Here is an 11,624-nt window from a genome sequence, read left to right as displayed (position 1 = left end):
CAGACACATGTTTGCTGCTTCCACTTCCCCAACTCTCATCTGTGTTTGCATGACTGCAATTTGATGATATTACACAAAGCTCATTGTGGTGAACCTTTACTGATACTGGTTTTTGCCTCAAACAAAACTATGACCTCAAACTTTGGTTATTTCCATTTTACTGATGAAGAAATTAAGGCACAGTTCCCAAAAGGGGACAATGAAACTAAGGTGAGACCTTCAGGCCCCTATCATTTTACCCCCAAATGATGTAGGTAAGATACTGCACTATGCTTGCAGTGAAATAGGTCCAGACATGTCCTCACTCAAAACCATCCGGCCTCTGTAGCCTACTTACCAATGTGGTTCAACTTATCTGCCATTTCCTGGAGACTACCTGCCTTCACAAAGAATTTTCCTAGACACCAGAGGCATGTTACACTCACTCCTAACCTGGAGAATATTTTATTTTATTATTTATTTATTTTGGGGGGGTATAGGGTACTTTTATTGATGGTACAGGACAAGGAAGCTCCCTAAGCCCCTCCCCTTCCTCAGGGCCTTGGGGATGGAAAACTTGTGGAGGTTGGGAGATTCCTAGCATGGTGGAGGATCGAGGTGGGGTAAGGACTCCCCAGCAGCTGAGGAACTCTCTCTTCCTCTCGTGCTCCTGCTGGGTCTGGGGGTCTGGGGGCCCTACTTCTTGGAGGCCATGTGGACCATGAGGTCCACCACCCTGTTGCTCTAGTCAAATTCATTGTGGTACCAGGAAATGAACTTGACAAAGTGGTCATTGAGGGCAATGCCAGCCCTAGCATCAAAGGTAGAAGAGTGAGTGTTGCTGTTGAAGTTGCAGGAGACAACCTGGTCCTCAGTGTAGCCTAGAATGCCCTTGAGGGGGGCCCTCTGATGCCTGCTTCACCACCTTCTTGATCTCATCATACTTGGCAGGTTTCTCCAGGCGGCAGGTCAGATCCACAACAGATACTTTAGGGGTGGGGACGCAGAAGGCCACGCCAGTGAGCTTCCTGTTGTGCTCAGGGATGTGACCTTGCCCATGGCCTTGGCAGTGCCAGTAGAAGCAGGGATGATGTTCTGGGCAGCCCCTTGGCCATCACGCCACAGCTTCCCAGCGGGGCCATCCATGGTCTTCTGGGTGGCAGTGATGGCGTGGACTGTGGTCATGAGTCCCTCCACAATGCCGAAGGGGTCATGGATGCCCCTGGCCAGGGGGGCCAAGCAGTTGGTGGTGCAGGAGGCATTGCTGACAATCTTGAGGGTGTTATACTTCTCGTAGTTCATGCCCATCACAAACATGGGGGCATGGGCAGAAGGCGCAGAGATGATGACCCTCTTGGTGCCACCCTTCAAGTGAGCCCTAGCCTTCTCCATGGTAGTGAAGACCCCAGTGGACTCCACCATGTATTCAACACCAGCATCACCCCACTTGATTTTGGTGGGACCTTGCTCCTGGAAGATGGTGATGGCCTTTCCATTGATGATGAGCATCCTGTTCACCACCTTGGCTGTGCCGTAGAACTTGCCATGGGTGGAATCATACTGGAACATGTAGACCATGTAGTGAAGGTCAAAGAAGGGATCATTGATGGCAACAATGTCCACTTTGCCAGAATTAAAAGCAGCCCTGGTGACCAGGTGCCTGATGTGGCTGAATCCGTTCACTCTGGCCTTCACCATCTTGTCTCAGGGATGTGGCTGGCACAGCATGGAAGTTGCGGCTGTCTGTTGAATGGGCAGGAGCAGAGAAATAGAGAATATTTTAAAATTGCAAGCTAGGCTCCAAACCAATTGAATCAGAATCTCTAGGGGTGGAGCCCATTTTTTCAACCTCTGCAGGTAATTAAAATGTACAGTCAAGATTAAGAAGCACTTCTGTTGGAAAGGCACCATCAAGAAAAGGAAAATATCAAAATCTCTCTCTTGACTGAAGCATGTTAAGATAACACCAAACTAACAAAAATCCCTGGGCTTATCTCAGTCTTGAGCAGGTGAGGCCATCAACACATGCTGAAGAGTAGGAAATCTTGTTCTGTCCTAAGAAAGTACAAATGATCGAAACCAGAATTCTTGTCCTTTCTTTTATGACACTGCTATTTACAAGAAGCATTCATACATCAAGCACTTATAATTTCAGAAGTAGTAAATGATCTCTAAGAGTCAGAGCAAGACAGTAATGTAAACATGTAAAGGCAAGACTAAAGAAATTGCCTCACGACTTTTGTTGTTCAGTCACTCAGTCCTGTCCAACTCTTTGCAACCCCATGGACTGCTGCACACCAGGCTTCCCTGTTCTTCACCACCTCCTGGAGCTTGGTCAAATTCATGTCCATTGTGTCAGTGATGCCATCCAACCATCTCGTCCCCTGTCATCCTCATGACCTTATGAGAGGCTAATGGATGTGCAGACAGACATCAATGTCTGTCAATGGGGATTTTATACAGCAAAAGTCACCATTAATGATGTCACATTAGGAAAATCAGGAAGCTGAGAATTTTTTAAAATGTTCTACCCTATAGTCTTTTCATATTTATTAATCTTAACGTAAGTAAGATTGTTTAAATAATCTTGTTTAATGTTTAACATTGTGTAAAATATTAAGGTGCAAGACAATTTCTTTCTCTTTGTTTCTTGCTTCCTTTTTTTCTTCTTTTTTAAAAAATCCACCTTCTCACTTTTACCTTTACATTCCCTGGAAAACTAATAAAACTAATAAAGTTTCTGTTAAGGCGCATGGATAGTCATTAACCAGGTGACATTTAAATTCACCTCATAACTTCCCACTGAAACAATGCTAGTCATATTTAGTTGGTGCAAAAATAATTGCGGTTTTGCATTGTTGACATTTGCTGTTTGATATTGAATTACATTCTTAAATAAATGTGGCTATATTATACATCATTTTAATGTGCATTTCTCATTTTATGTTTTTTTGTTAGCGACTTATTACTTGCTTATTACCTGCTGTTTATTTTACATTTATTTTAGAATAGGGAAATGATGTTAGACAAAAAAGTAAATTTGAGAGATTTTCTTACTTGAGTTCAAAATGGATCTTAAAGAAGCAGAGACAACTCACAATATCAACGATACATTTGGCCCAGGAACTGCTAACAAACATATACTGCAGTGGTGGTTCAAGAAGTTTTCAAAGGAGACAAGAGCTTGCTGGCCATTGGAAGCTGACAATGACCAATTGAGAAGATTACTGAAGCTGATCCTCTTATGAGAAGTTGCCAAAGAACTCAATGTTGGCACTTCTGTGGCTGTGCAGCATTTGAAGCAAATTGGAAAGGTGAAAAAGCTCGATAAGTGGATACCTTATGAGCTGACTGAAAATCAAAAAAATCATTGTTTTGAAGTTTCATCTTCTCTATCTATCAGATTATGACGTGCAATGAAAAGGGGATTTTCTCCACAACTGGAGACAACCAGCTCAGTGTTTGGACTGAGAAGTTCCAAAGCGCTTCCCAAAGCCACACTTGCACTAAAAAAAGCCATGGTCACTGTTTAGTGATCTGCTGCCCATTTGATCCCTACAGCTTTCTGAATCCCAGCAAAACCATTACATCTGAGAAGTATGCTCAGCAAATTGATGAGATGCTCTGAAAACTGCAATGCCTGAAGCCAACATGGGTCAACAGAATGGGCCCAATTCTTCTCATGACAACACCCAACCGCATGTCACACAACCAGCACTTCAAAAGTTGAATGAATTGGGCTACAACGTTTTGCCTCATCCAGTATATTCACTTGACCTCTCACCAACCAACTACCAGTTCTTCAACATCTTGACACCTTTTTGCAAGGAAAACACTTCCACAACCAACAGCATGCAGAAAATGCTTTCCAAGAGTTCATCAAATCTGAGGTATGGATTTTTATGATACAGGAATAAACAAATTTATTTCTTATTGGCAAAAGGTGGTAATTGTAATGGTTCCTATTTTGTTTAATAAAGATGTATTTGAGCCTAGTTATAATGATTTAAAATTCATGGTCTGAAACCTCAATTACTTTATCACCAACCTTAATAGTATTAGTTGCTAATACCTCTTAGACACCAAAGGTTGAAGAATGCAGCACCACTTACAGCCAGACCTTTCATCAACTTTTTCACCTTTGATCACCAAATAAGTTAATATTGACAGTTATGCCCTCCCTAGTTTCCAGAGACAGATAACCAAATTAATGGTCTCTGGTCTTTTCTTCATTTTCAGAAAGTGAAGTTTTACCTATAAAAATATAAGAAATATAAGGAGAAATATAAGGAGATGCTGGATGCACTAGTCAAAAAAATTTCATAAAACTGAAAAGCAGAGAGAACTTAAGCCACACAGCTAAGCGCCAATCCCCTCAACTGGCCTCCCAGTGTTCTAATTATTTCCATCTTTCTTAAAATGTTATGCACTGAAAATAGATGAAATAATGAGGAACAAGCATCCACTAAGGATGTCTTTATTCTATTGCAAAGTGGAAGTTTATCTCTCATTGAATTATTTCCGCATGGGCCCAGTCAGAAGAGTAGAAATCTAAGTCCTCTTGGCTCAACCACTATATCTTGCTTGAGGTAACGGAGTAGAAATCAAAATATTTCTCTAGCCAGTTTCTGCTGCCCAATACAATATTACTTCTGATTACTGATGGGTTTTAAATCAAAATATATTCACCAGTGAAACTATAAATATAGCTAAGTATAAATTTTGCTTTTCTTTTATTCCCTCTATTTTCCATGGGGCAATTCTCATCCTTTGACTGAGACCTTTACTTTTTCCATCGAAGCTAACAGGCTAAATAAGCATGAACAGAATTTTAATAAATCAGTCATACAAAACACTCTTTCTAATGAATAGGAAGTCACTGTGCAACTGAGAGGTTTTAATTATAAGAAATGAGACAATGGAAACAGGAAACATGCCAAGTAAAATTTCTAATAGTTGTGCTTTAAGAAAGTGAGAGTTATACCTCTATCCACAACATATATGACCCTAAATGTTGTCTATAAGATAAGTGTCTTTCTTATACTGAAAATGTCATTGACATTTCAATTTTGAGACAGTCTGCTACACTTAATTTTAGTCCCACAATCTGTTAAAAAAATGCACTTCATACGTAGCAAACTAATAAAAGTCATTTTTAGAGGAATAAGAAACAGTAGAGCTCAAAATAAAGTATAAAATTTTAATAACAGTAGCTCAACATAATAATATAACTGAACTAAACTCTGAGCTCTATTTCAGTGCTCCTTTACAAGACAGTTTGCAACTCTTCAAATTCCTCAAAGACTTGTATCCTGCAACTCTGTGAAAGGCGTGAGATTGAGAAATTGAGTGATTTGGTCTGAAAGATAAATAGGCAAACACAGGACATATGACAGAACATACCAAATTATTCATTTCTTTGAAGAGTGAGCGCTAACCAGAACAGATGGTTGAGGTGACCCTAAATTTCTCAAAACCCTGCAGTGCATTCATTAATCAGTTCTCTGATTCATAAATTTCATAGTAGCAAGTTCTGGAACATGGTGTCCTTATGCACAGGTGTGCCAAATCTAATCAGACCAAATGGATGGCACTCTGTTCATTTCCCCAGTGCCCAAACTGGAGTGATTTCCATTTCTAAATTGATGTCTGCATCTAGCAAACAGCCTCGTATCATGTGAACACAGCTAACGGAGTTGGGGATCTACTTTAGGTTGAAAAGAATTTAAGATTATGGTCCAAACAGAAGAAGAAATAATAAATGAAAAACAGATTCATTTTCTTCAACAAAAGGTCCATACTTGGAACCCTTTAAATTAGAGTGTAATCTCTACCTCCTTGGGCATATGGGAAGTTTGGTTGGTCAGCAGAATCTTCTTCATGCTTTAAACCCATGCTTGCCAGACCTTGCTTTCTAATACTTTTTTCCCTCCCTTATTTTTGATCTTCTCATTGCCTCCTTCCTAAATCTTGAACATGCCTGAGTCCTCCTCATCAATTGAAACACATAAATAAATTACCCACTTATGTATATTTTTCCATATCTTTATTTCTTCTCCAAATTTCTCAAACAAATGGGTGTATTTACTATCACTTTCTCAAACTCCATTCAGTCATCAGCTCACTGTTGCCTGTTTTCTGGCCCCAACATACCACTGGAATTGCCCTCATTAAAGTCAATAATAGCCTCCAAATTTCAAAATCCATTGGTTGTCCCTGAGCTCATGTTGGTACCTCTCTGTGGTATCGTCCACCATTGGCCATTTTCTTCTTCACAAACTACACCCCCTTCACTTCTGCACTTTCCCATCTCTTAGATTCCTTACTACCTTTGTGGTCATACCTCCTTTGTGACCTTCGTTAACTGGCTTTGATTCATGATAAATGCATCTGTTCATGTTACCAAAATCCTCTGGGGGTTGTCCACCTCATACAGAATGAAGTCTAGACTTCTTAGCATGGAATTCAAAGCTTTTCGAGGTCAGCCCCTATGCAGCCTGTAACAACCTGCACTGCTTCAGCTATATGCACCTCTTTGTTCTGCATGTGGGCTCAGTCACTTCAGGTGTGTCTGACTCTTTGTGACCCCATGGATTGTAGCCCACCAGGCTTCTCTGTCCATAGGGATTCTCCAGGCAAGAATACTAGAGTGGGTTGCCATACCCTCCTCCAGGACATCTTCCCGACCCAGGGGTCGAACCCATGCCCCCTGAGTCTCCTACACTGGCAGGCAGGTTGTTTACCACTAGTACCACCTGGGAAAACCAGGTGAACCTCTTTACCATCTCCCAAATATGTCATGCTATTTCACACTTCTATACCTTTGTGAAAAATGTCCTTTACTCCACCCCCATCCTCCACTGAGGAATTCCATCCCATCTTTTGAGACTCTGGAAAAAGGTGGGGAATTCTGGAAAGGCTTCCCTGCCCTCAAATAGAGGCAGCACTCCCTCCTGGGTCCCTGGCATCTGTGACGCCTTCACTGTGAACTCTGCAATTTGCTTCCTCACCTGTGAGGGCAATAAGTGCTTGTTCATCTCTGTATCCAGAGTTTGCACAGTGCCTAGCACCTAGTAGGTGCTACCACGTGAGTAAGATGCAAGAGCCATCACGCTTCTTTTATTTCTCTGAAGTGAATTTAGTTCGCTTTGAGCTCTTTACTCCCTCCACAGAGAATTTAATCTCAGTCATTATTAGATTCTTCCCAAGGTCAGGGGTAGGTCCCTGATGATTTATACCCTACAGGGTATGTAAGGAGGGCCCTCCTGTCTACATTCATTACTATACCCAAGCTTATTTTCTAAGTCTATATGTAACTTCTGAGGCCTGTGGTTCTCAAGGCCACAGCCTGTAATATTTGGTTGTTTTTACTCTCTCTCTCTCCCCTCCTGCCCTTCAGCAGTCCTTGCAACGGGTGCTGTAGGAAAGCAGGATCCAGGTATTTACATTTCATGAACACACTCAGAAATCTTGTTCTCTTTTTCCTTTTTGGGGAATTCCTTGACCTCCAGTCTGGATGTGTATGCTCAGAAACCCAAAATTGCTCTCCCAAAGAAAGATATTTCCACTTAGCAGCCCTCCTCACTTAGCCTAAACTTCCTCATTCCTTCCCTGAGGATGGAGCCCTAAAATCTCTGGGATCTCATCTATGGCACAGGGACACCGCCCCCATGGTTGAGTTAATTAAAGCTGCTGACTTGGATTGCTGACATGGGCATTTGCAGCAGCTGCGTTAACCCACTTTCTCTCATGGTTGATTTTAATCTCTTTAAATTTTGCCCAGCCAGTGAGAAAACTGAAAGCATAATTGAGAGGGTGTGGGAGATAGAAGTTGCAGGTCACAGCTGAGTGGTATCTCAATCCTCTGGGACCAAGCAAATTCATGTATAATCCTTTCAGGAAAACAAGTATTACTGAAGAGGAGAAAGCTGCCAATGTAACTGTGTTCCAAGAATAAACAGTGTTTATTTTTCTTGATTTTTTCCCTCAGTGTTTGCTTTTCTCTCTTTGATCCCCTTGAAGCCCTCTGGAAATGCCTACCCAGGAATTTTTCTCCCTTCTGAGGCTGGAGAGACGGAGCCACAAGCACTCTCTTGAGATTGAAGTTCAAATGGAGACATAAATAGGGGCTCCCCAGCAATGCTGGAGTCATGAGGCCTGAGGAAGACTAGGAGTCAAACATATTAGCGACTTCACTACAGATGTGCCCCAGTGGTTCCGAAAGTGCTGTCACGAGGCCCAGAAGCTGTTTAAAAGGGAGTAATAATGGAAAGGGTCTGAGAGTCATGGGAGTTTGAAAACAAAAAGAAAAAGCAGATCTCAAGTGGGTTAATGTTTAGCTTTAGTCCTAAGCACTAGTAAATGTCTGCAGGCAGATGAGCTGACTAGAGTATGCCCTCACCATAAGTTCATGGTTCCAATGCTCTAGAAACCACAGTCCCTAGATACATAATTTCCCCCTATTTTTCCATATACTTTCATTTCAAAGGAGTTGTAGGCAGGATGATACCAGTGAAAGATAAAGACCTTGGCCTCAAAGAGATTTACATTCAGTTCCAGTTTTTCCACTTACCAGCTGTGAAATAAAATGAATTAAGTACTGATTTCCTTGTCAGAGGGGAATAAAAATAGTCATTTTATAGAACGGCCATCAAGAACATATGAAATGATATGTATAAACATAGCATTGTGCTTGGCTCTGTGTTTAACAAATGTCAAGTCCCTTCCACCATTGCCCCCAACCCCAGTGTGTGTTAGTCACTCAGTCATGTCCAACTCTTTGTGACCTCATGGTCTGTAGCCCACCAGGCTCCTCTGTCCGTGGAACTCTCCAGGCAAGAATACTGGAGTTGGTTGCCATGCCATTCTGCAGGGGATCTTCCCAACCTAGGGACTGAACCCAGGTTTCTTGCATTGGCAGCTGGATTCTTTACCGTTTGAGCCACAAGAGAAGGTCCCACAATATAGCACTCAAATTAGAAAATACTTACTAAGCACTGATCAACGCTGAAAGCCATGACATATAAATCCCATTCAATGAGAAGTAAGTGAAAGTTGCTCAATCATGTCCGACTCTTGGCGACCCCATGGACTATACAGTCCATTGAATTCTCCAGGCCAGAACACTGGAATAGGTAGCCATTCCCTTCTCCAGAGGATCTTCCCAATCCAGGATCGAACCCAGGTCTCCCACATTGCAGGTGGATTCTTTACCAGCTGAGCCACAAGGGAAACCCATTCAATGAGACACTACATATAAAATGAGTATTCAGATCTGGAAAGCATGAAGTAACAGGTAAATGTACACTCAGCATTCCCTATCCACAGGGTCTAACGTCTGTGGATTCAACCAACTGCAGGTTGAAAATACTATAAAAAAAATTCAGGAAGTTCAAAAAAACAAAACTTGAATTTGCTTCACATTCCAGCAACCATTTACTTAGCATTTTTATTGTATTAGGTATTATAAGTAATCTAGAGATAAAGTCAGAGAAGGCAATGGCACCCTACTCCAGTACTCTCGCCTGGAAAATCCCATGGACGGAGGAGCCTGGTAGGCTGTGGTCCATGGGGTCACTGAGAGTTGGACACAACTGAGAGATTTCACTTTCACCTTTCACGTTCATGTATTGGAGAAGGAAAAGGCAACTCACTCCAGTGTTCTTGCCTGGAGAATCCCAGGGATGGAGGAGCCTGGTGGGCTGCCGTCTCTGGGGTCGCACAGAGTTGGACACTACTGAAGTGACTTAGCAATAGCAGAGATAAAATACACAGGAGACTATGCAATGATCATATGCAAATACTACACCTTTTTATATAAGGGACATATATCTGAATATTTTTATATCTGTGAGGTGTCCTGAAACCAACCTCTGGCAGATACCAATGGATGGCTGTATTGTCATGAAACTTCACAGGAGACATTGATCAATGGCCAGTCCTGACTGTCTAGAATCCCCCAGAGGGTAGAGGTATCTGAGGGCAAAATTTACAAAAAGGAATAGGTTTGCTCTAGACAGAGAGATGAGAAAGAACCAGACATATTTTGGAAATGCTAATAGACTTGCTTTGCTTCATAGGATCTTCTTGAGTGATGTGGGAGATATTTGAAATGGAAATTGGGGAATGTGGTGGCTTGAAAGTGATGGCAAATTCTTTGTCAATTACCCTATCTAGAGGTAGATTTTCTACTCCTAATTTTGAGTCTGGACTGGTACTATGCCTGACTAACAAATAAAATGTAGCAGAAATAATGCCATGCCAGTTCTGGACCTAGCTTCTAAGAGAATAAGTAACTTTTACTTTCTGCTTCATGGATCACAGCATTGTCATGCAAAGGGACTTGTGTAACTCAATGAAGCTGTGAGCCATGCTGTGCAAGGCCACCCAAAACAATGTGTCATAGTGGAGAGTTCTGACAAAGTGTGGTCTACTGAAGGAGGGAATGGCAAACCACTCCGGTATTCTTGCCCTGAGAATCCCATGAACAGTATGAAAAGGCAAAAAGATATGACACCAGAAGATGAGCCCCTCGGGTTGGAAGGTGTCCAATATGCCACTGGGGAAGACTGGAGGGCAACTACTAAGAGCTCCACAAATAATGAAGTCACTCGGCCAAAGTGGAAATGACACACAGTTGTGAATGTGGATGGTGATAAAAGTGAAGTCCAAAGCTAAAGAACAATATTGCATGGGAATCTGAAATCTTGGGTCCATGAATTAGGATACATTGGACCTGGTCAAGCAGATGGTAAGAGTGAATATCAACATCTTAGGAATCAGTAAACTAAAATGAAAGGCAACGGGAGAATTTAATTCAGGTGACCATTATATTTACTATGGCAAGAATCCCTTAGAAGAAATGGAATAGCTCTCACAGTAAACAAAAGAGTCTGAAATGCAGTACTTGGGTGCAATCTCAGAAACGACTGAATAATATCGGTTCTTTTCCAAGGCAGCAGCAATATTGGTTCGTTTCCAAGGCAAACCATTCAATACCACAGTAATCCAAGTCTATGCCTCAACCACTGATGCCGAAGAAGCCAAAGTTGAACAGTTCTGTGAAGACCTATAAGACCCTCCAGAACTAACAACAAAGAAAGATATGCTTTTCATCATAGGGGATTGGAATGTCAAAGTAGGAAGTCAAGAGATACCTGGAGTAACAAGCAAGTTTGGCCTTGAGTACAAAATGAAGCAGGGCAAAGACTAAGAGAGTTTTGTCAAGAGAAGACGTTGGTTATAGCAAACACCCTTTTCCACCAACACACGAGATGATTCTGCACATGATCATCATCATATGGTAATACAGAAACCAGACTGATTATAGTCTTTGCAGACAAAGATGGAGAAGCTCTCTGCAGTCAGCAAAAGTGAGACCTGGAGCTGACTATTGCTCATATCATCATCTCCTTATTGCCAAATTCAGGCTTAAATTGAAGAAAGTAGGGAAGACCCATAGGCCATTCAGGTCTGCCCTAAATCAAATCCCTTATAATTATACAGTGGAGGTGACAAACAGATTCAAGGAATTAGATCTGCTAGACAGAGTGCCTGAAGAACTGTAGGCAGAGGTTCTAACATTGCACAGGAGGCAGAGACTAAAACGGTAAAGCGTCTGCCTACAATGTGGGAGACCCGGGTTC

At 41.9% G+C, this 11,624-nt stretch overlaps 1 pseudogene; it reads right to left on the bottom strand.

Annotated features, from left to right (window-relative positions):
• On the bottom strand, positions 607 to 1,706 carry LOC102170703 (annotated as a pseudogene).

The sequence above is a fragment of the Capra hircus genome, chromosome 11 (genome assembly GCF_001704415.2).
Source record: "Capra hircus breed San Clemente chromosome 11, ASM170441v1, whole genome shotgun sequence".
In the NCBI taxonomy this organism is placed as follows: Eukaryota; Metazoa; Chordata; class Mammalia; order Artiodactyla; family Bovidae; genus Capra; species Capra hircus.
Note: the sequence above shows the minus strand (reverse complement) of the source record. Positions and strands in the feature narration are given on the sequence as shown.